Below are 13,171 nucleotides of genomic sequence, written 5' to 3' on the forward strand. Positions count from 1 at the left end.
ACTGTAGAAATAAATGTGGAACAATTTCAGAAAATTAATTGTTTTACATCAAAGATAATAATATATTTGGGCATTTGCTGAAAGACACTGCCTCATATCATAAGGGCACGTACTCAACGATGTTCATAGCAGTTTTATTCATAATAATCGGAACCTGAAAATTATCTAAATATCAATCAAAGAAGAAATGTATAAGGAATATGTGGCATATTTACTCAATGGAATATTAATCAGCTATTAAAAACAAAGATATCATGAAATTTGCAGGCAAATGAATGGAACTAGAAAATACCATCCTGAGTAAGGTAACCCGCACCCAGAAAGACACACATTGTATGTACTAACTTATAAGTGGATATTTGTCATAAAGTATAGCATAACCCTCCTACGATCTACAAACCCAAAGATCCTAAGTAACAAGGGAAGATACTTGAATTTCATTCAGAAGGGAAAATAAAATAGACATGTTAAATGGAGGGAGGGAGAGAACTGAGTGGAAGAAGTAGGGAGGGGAAACAGCACTTGATGAGGGAAGCTGGAAGAGAGAATGGAAATCAGCTTGGGGGAGAGCTTCTCTGGGAGGCTTCCTGCCAGGACTCTATAGGGATGACCCTCACTAAGACCTCTCCAAGGGACAGATATGGAGCCTGAAGAGCTTGCTTTTGCATCCCTTTCCATAGATGTGCTGCCTTTTCCAAGCCTTAGTGGGAAAGGAAGCACTTTCTTCTACTGGAACTTTATGCATGATGGTAGGATTGTACCCATGATCTGGACTCCTTGTTTCTGATGAAAAGAGGATGGGGAAACAGGGAGTTTTGTGAGAATGAAACAGGGAGGACAGGAGGGAATGGGTTATGATCAGGGTATAAGAGAGTAAATATATTAATTAATGAAAAAGAATTAGAGAAAATTATATATATATATATATATACATACATACATACACACACACATACACACATATCTATCCAATTTTGTGAATTGTGAACATGAGTGTATTATAAAGGGTGTAGTGTGCATACATGTACTTATATTTGTGTTAATGATGAGGTCATATGCAGCAGTGAATATACTGATTATTTCTGTTCATTTTTCTATTTTTGTTTCTATAGTTCACTATGTATTTATACCCATGTGTATAATATTCACCTAGGTTTTCAGTTTCTATAGATCCCATAACAAGTCTGGTACAAAGAATGCACATATTTTAAGAAGTTTTAGTGCCACTTTGTCATTCCCACAAAGAGTATCCAAAATTATCAGAAACTTTTGTTATGGGAGACTGTGGGGAGCTGCCCTTGCAATCGCCATTACAAGATGGCGCTGATATCTGGTGTTCTGACTGGTAAACAAGTAGTCTGTGCATGTGCTGGGGTATTTTTCCATTCCTTGTGCCCTGCCTGTCCCATGGTGTCAGCTGGGCTGATAGTGAGCAACCAGTCAGGGTAAAATACATATCCACTTGCTCTTGTGGTCTATAAAAGGGACGGGTTTCCTGTGTTCTGGGCCTCCTCCCCAGAAGCTGATCATCTTTCTCTCGAGATGCATTAAAGCTTTGCTGCATAAGGATCCGAGTGTGTCCTGTGTGTGTGTCCTCGAAGGCGAGACTCCTTATCACACAGACATCTGGTGGTGAAGATCCCGGGTATTCTACAACTTTGCCAGCACTGAGGAGGCCTTGTCTGGTGCCGAAGATTTTGGGAATTCTACAACTTTGCCAGCACTGAGGAGGCCCCTCGGAGATGGGGCAGATTCAGAACTTCAGTGGAAGGTAAGTTCGGAGAGCTATGTCTGGCCGTGAGCCTGTTACTCCCTTTGACCTTTGTCTTAATCTAGGAGAACCGTGGAATTGGCAGAAGCTTTGGTCTTTTTAACCCTGGTGCTTGTCTAGTTTCTCCTGGTGTCTTATTGTGTCCAGCGTGGTTGGTGTTAATTTTGAGGTGTGGTCAGTCCAACATGCTCTATCAGTCTCTCGCAGATAAGGGAGCAGAGCTTGGCATCTTACTTTCACTTCTGCCTCAGGAGCGGACTTCTGCTTTAAGAGCAGACTCCTGCTTTCTTCTGCTTTTGGAGTAGGAGTATGGGTTTCTTACTTTCACTTCTGCTCCAGTGTGCCTTAAGCAGGAAGTAGTTGGCACAATGGGCTCATCACAGTCAGTGGTAAATGCACTCACTACAAGCTGTTCTTAAGCAGAGAGACCTCAAGATTACCACAGGTACCCTAAAGAGCTATGTCTCAGAGGTGGACCAAGTGGCCCCATGGTATGCTTGTTCAGGTTCATTGACCATACCTTCCTGGGATAAACTGGGAAGAGATCTAGATAGAAAATTAGAGGAAGGAGACTTGCGAATAGGCACTAAGGCAATTTGGAAGTTGTGAAAGAACTGCTTAGAATATAAGACCTGCCAAACTGTAGTGGTTGAGGGACAAGGGACCTTAGAAGAGGTTCAGGACAGCATGTCAGAAACCGAATGGATCAAGAGAAAAAGAGCTTTTAAAAAGAAAGACATGTCTATAAGGGAAAAAGGACCTCCCCGGAAGTTAGATAAGGGGAGAGATAATATAAGGGGAAAAGGACCTCCTCGGAAGTTAGATAAGGGGAGAGATAAAAAAGGGGATGGTGAAAATGTGCCCCATACAAGTAAACCTAGTAACATTTACCCCACCCAAGATTTAGAAACCTTAGAACTTGATAGCTCAGATTCTGATGCTTTAGATCCTAGTGAAGAGGCAGAATTAGAAGAGGAAGCAGCAAAATATGAAAGGGAAAGGTATGGCCATGATCAAGGAGTACAGCAAAAAACTAATAAGGGGGGGGGGCATACAGCTGTCACCCAGCCCTCAGCACCTCCACCATATGAATCAAGATATGGTGCTAGTTCCTTTCTGCCTCAGGAGGAATTAACAAAGATTCAGATGGCTTTTCCAGTCTTCGATACAGATGCAGGACGCATACATACTTCTGTAGAATATCAACAAATTAAGGAACTTTCTGAATCTGTCCGTAATTATGGAGTCAGTGCCAATTTCACTGTGGCATAAGTCGAGAGGCTTGCAGCCTTGGCAATGACTCCCAGGGAGTGGACAACGGTGATAAAAGCTGTGACTCCAAATATGGGAATGTATCTTGAATGGAAAGCATTGTGGCAAGTTTTCTGCCAGACACAAGCAAGGGCTAATTCTACAATGGAGTGAAAAAGGAGAAAACAGAAAAACAAAACATTATATAAGATATAAAGATACAAAAGATAATATAAATTATAAAGTTACAAAGGATAATATAAATTAAGTCAATTTACCCTCCTCTCGAGGACTTTGACTAAAGAGGCAGCCTTCATTAAAAGCTTAAAGATAGCTCTCAGGGTCACTGTGCCTCCTCTCTCATTCTCTGGCAGTATTCCCAGAAGAAGGAGATAAGGAAGTAGAGTCTGAACATGAGAGAGAGAAAATATGTTTTAGAAAGATATCTGTGTCCCTTTGAGACACCAAGTTCTATTCCCTGTCTGTCTATTGTCTGTTTTTGGACTGTCAATTCATGTTTGTTTTTGTTTTGTTGTTTGAATGGTTGTTGTTCTGTGTTTCATGAGGAAAAATATAAATGGTTAAAACTTTATATGCTGGCTGTCCATCCTTTAACTTGTTTAAAAAGCAGCCGCAATTTGCACAGCACAAGCTGATAAATTAGCTGCACTGTGGCTGGGAGGCAAGTAGAGCTGGAAAAGCCTTCCTGAGGGCCAATTGCAAAAGGAGCTCTTAAAGGGGCAGGCAGCCTTTAGCTTGTAACAGAAAGTTAGCTTAAAATTGGGAACTCAAGGTTGGAGTCTTTCTAAACAACATAAACAAACACAAGAAAAGAAGTCTTTAAGGATACTTCAACATAGAGATAATCTTTGAGCCAAGACTCTGTCAGAGTGTTCAGATTGAAAAATATTTGCATTTGGGTTGAGGAAGTGCTCAGAGGGGAGCAGCTTCAGCTCTGGTTGTGTGGCACTTCTCAGAGCCTTATTACAGACCTAGCCAGATGTTGTTCTAAATAAAATTTAAATTCAAAAGTTTATAAAAGGTCAATTAGGCTGTGAAATTTATCAATACATTGCGATCTGACTTGCCTATTCTATATAAAGTTATAATGTACAGAGTTTGCTTACATGTATAAGTTTCTTTTTCTTGTTCCAAACAGCCATTAATTTGGAATATTGATGTTTGATCTCTTACATACCATCATATAAAGTAAAATTGATAATCATTATCCCAAGATAAGTTAAAAATTTATAAGTTCATGCATGCATACATGCATCCCATTTACTGTATTTAAAAAATAGCCTTTATGTGAGAGAAAAGTATATGTAAATTGAATCACATGCTTATCCTGTTTCAGCACAGATAATTAAATTGTCTGCTGAAGATGGTGTTTACAAAGGTTGAACAATCAAACTTTAAGGTGTATATAAATAGTTAATATTATGTCTCAGAGCTTACAATTGCTTATGCAACTTATAAGAAAAAATACTGTTTCTTTAAGAAAATTGTTTTTGGGCAGTTAAGAAACTGTCCTAAGTTGCCTGGAAAAGACCCCCAGGATTTGCTTTTGTGTTATAGAGTTTTACATAAAGCTTTCACTTATAAAGATTACAAATATCCCCTGAAAAGATACAAACTCAGGATTCTTATATTTATTTGGGTTTTAAAAGATAGTTATTTGCAGAGACAACTCAAAGACTTTCTCTAATTTCTGATTAATAAATAAATAAATTATACACAAGTGACTATAATGACTTTTCAAGCATTCTAGTTACAATCTCTCTTCAAGAGAAACAATTGAAAGGTAATTAGTCACTGTTCATGTTATATTAAAACTAACAGTTCAGTATCTAAAATTTTGATGAAACTACAAGATTGTGTTTTGATGCATGAGCACCCGTTTTATATTCAACATATTAGAGCATATACATCATTACCTGGCTCCTATTCAAGAGAAAAATTCCTAAGCAGAAGTTAGCCACTGGCAAGAAAGACTAAACAGATAAGTCCTAGCTGTTTATTTTGTAAATCTAAATAGTATATATGACTGACGCTTCCTAAAAGCTCTATGGTTTTAGGCTGAAAAGCCATAGCAAATGTTCTGTTCTTGTTAGTAAGAAACATTCATGACCTACACCTGGCATCAAGGCAACCGACTCCCACAGGCTATTTCCTGGGGAGGACACGGAATGTATATGAAGGCCTCTATCTCAAACCAGTCATTAAGTAACTAAGAAAATTAAAACTTCTTTAAAAAACAAAAACAAAAACAAAAAGTGGGGATAGAGGTTATGACGCCAAAGATGGCCCTATCCCTTATAATATTTACTCTTAATTTCTTAAAACTGGATAATGCTGGGAGATCACCAGCTGAAAGGCACGGACAATGGTCTCAAGCGCTCAATGAAATGGTCAAGTGGAAGAATGTCCTTGATAATAAATGGTACGGTTCGGATCCTATTTCAATAAGATCCAGGGGAGCTATATGTGTTTTTACACAGGAGGAAGATAATCCCTTTTGGATTCCGGGCGACTCACTCGAAGGATCCAGCTCTTGGACAATGAGTCACAGGACAAGATCCCAAGACATCGATGGATCATACTCCTCATGCTGGAGATTCTGGTTCCTAGTATATCTGGAGAATTAAGATGGGGAATTATGTCAACTTTCCCTCTTCCTATGCCAGTTATGCATAATGCACAAATATTTCCACGCCTTTTTCACTACAGATAAAGAACTGGGACTTGCTTATTTACCCTTAGATGAACAGATTCAGGCTTTACTAGAAAATAGAAGCTTCTTCTTAGAGGGAAGCCTGTGCTTTATGTTAATTTCCTCATTACAAGATAAGAGCCAATGCATATCCTTGTATAATCAATCAGCAGCCTGGTTAAAAAGGGCCTCTTTTGGCGGAGAGGCTTTTGACATGAAGGCTGATACCATAGTTACTAGAGGATATTGGCCTAGCCAAAAACCTGGAAATAAGCCACCTTCACAACCAAGAATGGCACCTTTTTGCAAGGAAGGATCCATGGAAGATGTAATGTTACCTTGGACAGGTTGCCAAGCTAAAAAATATACTTGGGCAGTAGAGAAATATTTTTCCTTTTCCCCATACATTAGTAGAGAGTATAATGATACTATTGCTGGATATGATTTTAGTACTATGGACCCCCTCCGAACTAATACTAACTCTTTTGATCAGTGGTTGCTTTGTGGGGTTAATGGAAGCTGTACTGATCTTGCCCCCATGGCAATGATTGGAGGAGGTTCTAGTGAGAAAGGAGAATTGACCTTTGATTGGAAAGTACCTTGAAGACCGGTCGGTCTGATAAGCAGAGTCCAAATTCTTTTTAATGGATCACCTCCGATGTTAGATATAAAAAAAAGAAAGAGGTAAATTTTACCGCCACCCAGGTATGTGTATAGCCCCCGTTTTTGAGGGTGGTAAGTAACACAAGCTTAAATCAGAATCAGATAGAGATAGATTGCTCACACGAAAAATGTTTTTATGCCTTATGCTGGGATGCTAAGAAATATCCTTTTGCTTTGGTTACCCATATGCCTAGATTTGTTCCTGTTCCTGTAGAGGCCCCTAATAGCTTGACTCTGTTTTGAGGGAAAAGAGATTTTGGTATTTTTGCTATCATAGTTGTACTGGTGGCCACAGCGGCGGTTGCAGCCTCTGTCACTGCCTCAGCACTCGCTCTATCTACTACTGTTCAAACAACACAAACTATTAACGAGCTTTCTATGACCTTCACAACGGCCTTAGATAAACAGGCCACAGCCAACTCACAGATATAAGGAGGATTGATGTTGATAAATCAAGGCATTGACCTAGTCCAGGAGCAAGTGGATATTCTTTGGCAGTTGGCTCAATTGGGCTGTGAATACAAGATGCCTGGCCTTTGTGTTACTTCTGTTCAGTTTGAAAATTCTACAAGAGCAGCAAATTTGTCAAAAACATTGTCTTGTTATATGTTACAGAATTGGACCACGGAATTTGAGAAAAAGCTTTGAGAATTGAGAGTTGCTATTCTACAAGTGAATTCTACCCGTCTCGACCCTTTGCTGACGAAGGGCTTCTCCACCTGAATTTCCTCTGCATTTGCCTACTTTAAGGAGTTGGTGGGGGTAGGCTTATTTGCTGTGATCCTATGTGGTGGAGTGTTGCTTTTGCTCTGGATGGTCTGTAAACTTAAAGCCCAAACAAAAAGGGACAAGATGGCAATAACCCAAGCACTTGCAGCACTAGAACATGGTTCCTCCCCTGGTATATGGTTATCTATGCTTAAGCAATAGGTCGCTGGACGCACAGCTCTTGCACCCCACGAGTCTATTCTCATTGAATGGGATAGAGTGAGTGTGCTTCAGCAGCCCGAGATAGTTGCACAGCTAAGCACTGCAGTAGAAAGGCTCTGTGGCCTAAAATGAGCCTATTCTAGGGAGACATGTCATCTTGTATGAAGGTTGAGTGTCTAAGTGTCCTTCCCCCAGGAAAAACGACACGGGAGCAGACCAAGACCCTTCCGGGTGACGAGCCTGGGAGAAGGTTTTGTGTAATGCCCCTATTTTTGCACACTGGGGATTTGACCTCTATCTCCACTCTCAGTACTGGGTGGCCTGTTGCCTTTTAAATAAAAGAAAAGGGGGAGATGTGTGGAGCTGCCCTTGCAATCGCCATTACAAGATGGCACTGACATCTGGTGTTCTGACTGGGAAACAAGTAGTCTGCGCATGTGCTGGGGTATTTTTCCATTTCATGTGCCCTGCCTGTCCCATGGCGTCAGCTGGGCTGTTAGTGAGCAACCAGTCAGGGTAAAATACGTATCCACCTGCTCTTGTGGTCTATAAAAGGGACGGGTTTTCTGTGTTCTGGGCCTCTTCCCCAGAAGCTGATCATCTTTCTCTCGAGATGCATTAAAGCTTTGCTGTAGAAGGATCCGAGTGTGTCCTGTGTGTGTGTCCTTGCTGGCGTACTCCTTATCACACAGACAGGAGTCCTCAGTCCTGTGAAAGTGCATAACTTAAAGCAAAAGAAGAACTTTAATATTCCTATGTATAATAAAGGGGGCTATGATATGCTTTCCATGGCAGGGTCCCAGGACTATATATTTCCTAGAATAAATCATTACATTTCCCATCTTCATTTCTTCTTCAGGCTTATAATTTTTACAAACATTGTTTGCACATTATGTCTCCTAAAAGAAAATGTTGATCAATGACACTGAAGTTTGACTGAGCAGGTCTGAAACAGCAATTTTAGTCCCCACTACACACTACAACCATTTCCTAGTTTACACTCATTTTTGTTTTTATTAAAAATAATTTCATAAAATTCCAGCAGAGATGTCAATAACTGATGTAACTCTTACCAAGCAAGTGTAAGGATCTATATGACAAGTATTTCAAGTCTCTGTTAGAAGAAATCAAAGAAGGCCTCAAAGGATGGAAAGATGTCCCTCACTTATGGATTGGTAGGATTGACTTAGTGAAAATTGGTATTTTACCAAAAGCGATCTACATATTCAATGCAATCCCCATCAAAATTCCAACACACTTCTTTGCAGATCTTGAAGGAACAATTCTCAACTTCATACGGAAAAATGAAAAACTCAGGATAGCTAAAACAATTCTAAGCAATAAAAGATATTCTGGGTGAATCACCATCCCTGACCCAAAGCTGTACTACAAAGCAATAGTGATAAAGAACACACATTATTGGTACAGAGATCGACAGGTTAATCTATGGAATAGATTCAACCTCCACCCCCACCCCCCACCCCGCACCCCCCAAGAAAACCCACATGCCAATGGACACCTGAACTCTTACAAAGAAACCAAAAACATACAACAGTCAATAGAAAGCCACTTCAATAAATGGTGCTGATACTATTGGCAGTCTTCATGTAGGAGAATGAAAATATATCTATATTTATCACTTTGCAAAAAGCTAAGGTCTAAGTGGACCAAGGATTTGAACATAAAACCAGATATACTGCCGGGCAGTGGCGGTGCATGCCTTTAATCCCAGCATTTGGGAGGCAGAGGCAGGCAGATTTCTGAGTTCGAGGCTAGCCTGGTCTACAAAGTGAGTTCCAGGATAGCCAGGGCTATACAGAGAAACCCTGCCTTGAAACAAAACAAAACAAAACAAAACAAAACAAAACAAAACAAAAAAAACAAAACAAAACAAAACAAAACAGAACCCACAACAATAACAACAACAGATACACTGAATCTAAAAGTAGAAAAAGTGAAAAAGAGCCTCAAACTCATTTTGGCACAAGAGAAAATATCCTACAGAACACCAGTGGCCCAGCTGTAAGGTCATAAAACTGAAAGGCTTCTCTAAGGTAAAGGGCACCATCAATAGGACAAACTGGAAGCCTACAGATTGGGGGAGGGGGGAATCTTCATTTGCCCTACATCTGGTAGAGGGCTAAAGTGTAAAATAAATAAAGAACTCAAGAAAATAACCTTCAAAAAAATCAAGTTTCCCAAAGAAATGGAGTTCAGAAGTAATCAGAGAATTCTCAGCCGAGGAATCTCAACTGGCAGAGAAGAACTTAAAGAAATGTTCAGCACCCATAGTCATCAGGGAAATGCAAATCAGAATAACCCTGACATTCTACTTCACATCAATCATAATGACTAAGATAAAAAAAAAATCCTCAAGTAAGAGCTCATTCTTGTGAGGATATAGAGACTGAAGAACACTCTTCCATTGCTGAGGGAATTGCAAATTCATACAACCACTCTATAAATCAATCTGGTGGTTCCTGAAAAAATTGGAAATGGTTCTACCTGGAGACCCAGCTAGACAACTCCTGAACATATACCCACAAGATATTCCACCATACCACAAGGATTCAAGCTCTACTGTATTCCCAGCAGCCCTATTTGTAATAACCAGAAGATGGAAACAGAAGATGGAAACAACCCAGATGTCCCTCAACCAAATAATGGATACAGAAATTGTGGTTCATTTATACAACAAAGTTTAATTCAGCTTCTATCACCTCTCTCCATTTCCCAAGATATTTAATAGTTGTCTACTATCAATATCACCACTTTCATTCTAAGAAATGATTATACATTATTTTGCTCAAAGACACAGCCACATTTTCTCAAACCTTGATAAGGAGGGAGGGGGCATGGTCATTTCCAAAAAAAATTAGTTCTAGAATCAATTAGCTTCAATGGCAGGCATTAAAAATAAGAACATCATGAATTTTTCAGGCAAATGGAAAGAACTAGAAAATGTCATCCATAGTGAGGTAGCACAGACCCAAAAGGTTATGTATGGCATGTACTCACTGATAAGTAGCTATTAACCAAAATGTACAAAATATCCAGGATAAAACCCATAAAATTATAACAAACAGAAATACAACCCATAAAAAAATATAACAAACAGAAGGGTTCAAGTGAGTATGCTTGAAACAGACTTAGGAGGAGAAAAATAGTCAAGGCAGGCAGAGGAAGGGAGAGAACTTGTTGGGAGAGAGGATGGGGAGGAGAAAATGGAAACAGGACCAGGTAAGTGGTGGAGGTTCAGAGAGAAGTTCAGAGGATCTGGAGAATGAATGGAAATAGGCAGATTCTGGGGGTCGGATATGGAGTGACACAGTAGGATGTCCCATAGACCTGGAAGGAGAGAGATTTTCTTGACTCACTTGGGATGACCTTTTCAAAATGCCCAACAAAGGGGAAAGGGAACTTGAAGATTCCTCTTCCAGTAGATAGACAAGATCCCAAGTGGAGGGACTGGTTTCTAACCCACAGTCAAATTTTCTGATCCAGAATTGTTCCCATTGACAAGAACTGCAGGTACAAAAATGGAGAAGAGACTGAAAGATGGACTGTCTAGCGTCCTGCTCAACTTGGATTTCATCTCAATGGGGCCACCAATGACAATATTAATAGATTTGCTTACAGACAGGAGCCTAGTATGGCTGTCCTCTGAGAGGCCCCACTAGCAGCTGACTGAGACATAGGTTCTTACTCGCAACCATTGGACTGAAGTCAGATAACCCTATGATTGAATTAGGGGAAGGATTGAAGAAGCCAAATGTTAGGGATACCCTATAGGAAGACCAGAAGTCTCAACTAATTCAGATACATGGGGGCTCCTGGAGGCTGAGCTACTAACCAGGCAGCATATATGAGCTGGTCTAAGGCACACGGCACATGTATAGGAGAAGATTGCCTGACTGGTCTCAATGGGTGAAGGTGGAACTAATCCTTAAGAGACATGAGACACCAGGGAAGGCGGATGCCTGGTAGGTGGAGTGAGAGTGTGAGCACCATTCAGAGGCAGGATGAAAAACTGTGGGAGGGCTTACTGGTGTGGAGAAGCAATGGCTGGAATGTAAATAAATGAAATAATTAAATAAAAAAATGTGAGTCAGATAATATATATTCTGATTACTTTTCCCTCCACCAATCCTTCCAGATACTGCCCACCAACCTAAATTCTCCCCCTTTCTTATCTTTTTTCATTTTAGCTCAAGAGGCACCAAAAACTCTAGATGAATCAGATTAAAATGCAAATAAAAAGAATAAAAACAGAGAGCCAGAGACACACAAAACACACAGAAAATCACAATATTGGGAATTAGTGTGTGTGTGTGTGTGTGTGTGTGTGTGTGTGTGTGTGTGTGCCTGTGTGTGTGTGCATGTGTCCTATTCCTATTTGATATTTTTCTATATTCCTCCTATATCTGCCTTATTTTTCTCATTTATTTTGATAGAATTTTTTCATTTGCTAATTTTTTTAAGGTGTGATACTTCCCTCGATGTAATTAGTTTCCTCTCAATTTTGTTTTCTAAAGATTTACTTTTCTCCCACATTTCAAGTATCAGGAAGGCATGTAGACTAACTACAGATATTCAACTCTTTTTCTTTTCCTCCATTTCTAGTATTCTGGCCTTATCCACAGTTTTGCTGTAGGACCTGCCTATTGCTAGGTCCCTTTTCTCTCTGACCACATCCCAGTAGGTCACATTTTTCTCCTTCAGCCGTTCTTACCCCAAATCATTCCATTTTCTCTGTACCCAACTAGAGCTGCAACTCCATGCTAAGTCATACATCATTCCTGTTAGAGAAGCAGGTAGGCTGACTGTACGTGTACACCTCTCTCTTTGTTCCTTCAGATCCAATCTTCCAGTACCATCCCCAGATCAATAGCAGATGTTCTGGGAATACCAATTTATGGCTCCCCTATAAGTTGTGCATCTGTCACTTTTCCAAGATGCTGATACCAACCACAGTATCATTTGGGTTATTGGTCAGACCATGCCATATTTTCATATTTTCTCTGTTAATCACATTTTTAGGCAGTTATAAAAATAATTTCAGTTGCTATTAAGACAGGTATAGTCCCTTTGAAAATCTATTTGACATTAACTTCATTATGTCCTTTTCCTGGAAGAAATTTTCTTACCCACAGAGGTTTGGTATCATTATTCCCTTCAATGACTTTTCTTATTTATCACTCTCACAAAGCCATGTGGTCCTTTGTAAGAAGTGTTGAGATCACTTCTGATTCTTGCTTCATCTTCAGACTCTGTTTTCTAATTTTGCATGATATAAGTTGCAATCATCAAACCTCAACTATGAAGAGGACCACCTGTATTTCTCTTTTGCAAGAGTAACAAGGACATTAAATGGGCTATAATGTGGAAATTAGCCCATACTACAAATCACTACTGTCCAGTGTGGTTGGAAACTGAAATGAGGTTTACCAGAGTGAAAAGTGAGAGGGCAGCCCAACCTGAGTTAGGAGGGAGTGAATTGCACCACGTTCTGATGTTCTGGGAAGCATTTTTGTGTAAAGGTATTGACTAATAATTTTTCAAATATCAGTAACAATCAAATATCTGTCAGAATTTTATTGTAATCTTAGCAGTTGGAATATAGAGAACATAGATAGAAAGTTTAGGGTCATATTCGGATACATAGTTGTGGAGAGCCATGAGCAATCGCCATTACAAGATGGTGCTGGCTTCTGCTGTGCCTAACAAGTAGACAAGTCTTGTACTAAGGTGCGAGAGTGAATTCACGCCAAGTCACTGCCCATCTCGTGGCGTAGTAATGAAGTGATGGGTGAGCAAAAAATCAGGTGCTGACATGCCAAGCT

General features: G+C 39.9%; 1 long non-coding RNA gene across 1 annotated transcript; it reads left to right on the top strand.

Moving 5' to 3' along the window:
• The first annotated feature begins 1,493 nt into the window (after positions 1–1,493).
• Positions 1,494–7,968, top strand: LOC147003778 (uncharacterized). The gene is made up of 2 exons (XR_015047549.1): positions 1,494–1,771; positions 5,524–7,968. It is a non-coding gene; the product is annotated as an uncharacterized LOC147003778 (long non-coding RNA).
• Positions 7,969–13,171: the final 5,203 nt, after the last annotated feature.

This window comes from Mus caroli, unplaced genomic scaffold (genome assembly GCF_978045245.1).
Source record: "Mus caroli unplaced genomic scaffold, Mus_caroli_1 scaffold_7, whole genome shotgun sequence".
NCBI lineage: Eukaryota > Metazoa > Chordata > Mammalia > Rodentia > Muridae > Mus > Mus caroli.